Source organism: Chaetura pelagica, unplaced genomic scaffold (genome assembly GCF_000747805.2).
Source record: "Chaetura pelagica isolate M959 unplaced genomic scaffold, ChaPel_1.0 scaffold222, whole genome shotgun sequence".
Classification (NCBI taxonomy): domain Eukaryota; kingdom Metazoa; phylum Chordata; class Aves; order Apodiformes; family Apodidae; genus Chaetura; species Chaetura pelagica.
Genome location: NW_009952711.1, coordinates 1738739 through 1739881, shown reverse-complemented (window position 1 = coordinate 1739881; position 1143 = coordinate 1738739). Strand labels below are relative to the sequence as shown.

At 39.7% G+C, this 1143-nt stretch overlaps 1 protein-coding gene across 1 annotated transcript in view; it reads right to left on the bottom strand.

Moving 5' to 3' along the window:
- The window catches only part of RPS27L (ribosomal protein S27-like), a 16415-nt gene that overhangs the window by 3991 nt on the left and 11281 nt on the right, over positions 1-1143 (bottom strand). The gene's annotated exons all lie outside the window — the stretch shown is intronic.

The following is a 1143-nucleotide window of genomic DNA, read 5'->3' as shown; positions in this document are numbered from 1 at the left end:
AACGCGGGCAGGGCGGTGGCGGGCAGTGCTCGGGCACTGGTGCTCAGCAGCTGGTTCAGCACTGGGACAGGGCAGTCTAATTACCATGGCAGTTCTCTCTTCAAAAGTGCTCATTTTTAACGAACACACGACACAGGTATTTTCAGGCAATAAATGGAATCTGGAAGTCCCACCTGCTTTGATAATAGATGTTGACTAAATCGTTACTCATATGTTGTTTCACATTAAGTGATACATTGTGTGAAGTTGTACCTATGTGCATATTCTTTCCCACCCTGACCAAACAGAAACATGCAGAAGAATTTCTTAGTTATTATGTGTTCAAACTGAATCAGAGAACCTGTGGGTAACACAAATATTGTAGATAGTGGGAATGAAAAAAAAAAGATTTTTTATATTTAGTAAGAGATGGAGTGTTGTTTGGTTTTTTTTTTTCCATAAGTCAGTAAAAATAATGACAAATATAATCTGTCAAGACTTGGATTTAAGTTAATCAAGCCTGGAACACTTAAAAGTGTAATTCACTAGAAGTCCAGTCAGTGGCACAAATAGACCTTAAAGAAATTGCTTATTGTGAAAAGTCTCCCAAAAACCTACAACGGGCAGTGTGTTGAGCCACATCCTTTTTGAAGAGAGAACTGATGCATTTAGCAAATACAGTTTTTAAAGTTTGCCACGAGCACAAGTTTTATAGAGGTGTATCTTCCTGACAACAATATTCTCAAAGCTGGGTGGGCTCTCCAGTGCTGACACTGTGCACAACTTGAAAAATACTTTCTTCCCACTCCAAACCCCTGCATTGTCTGCAAGAACAGATCCATGTGTGGTGGTGCTTCAAGTCATAGTATTGGTTTTCCTCTTCTGACCATCACAACCGTTGTCTTGTAACATATAACGCTACCTTAGCATTTTTTCTGTATGTGCTGGAGTGATGACACACAAAGGTATTTTGGAAGCATTTCTTGTTAAATCATGGGGAATTCAGTATGAAAAGCTGTGACTCATACTTTCCTCTGCATGCTGTCCTGTGAAGCTAGGAACATAAGCCAGTTATCAGTGCCATCAGTCCATGAGTCTTAGCTGTTACTTCTACCTTTCAGTCTCTTTCAAATGTATGTTATGTATCTGCAAGCAGAAGGGAAA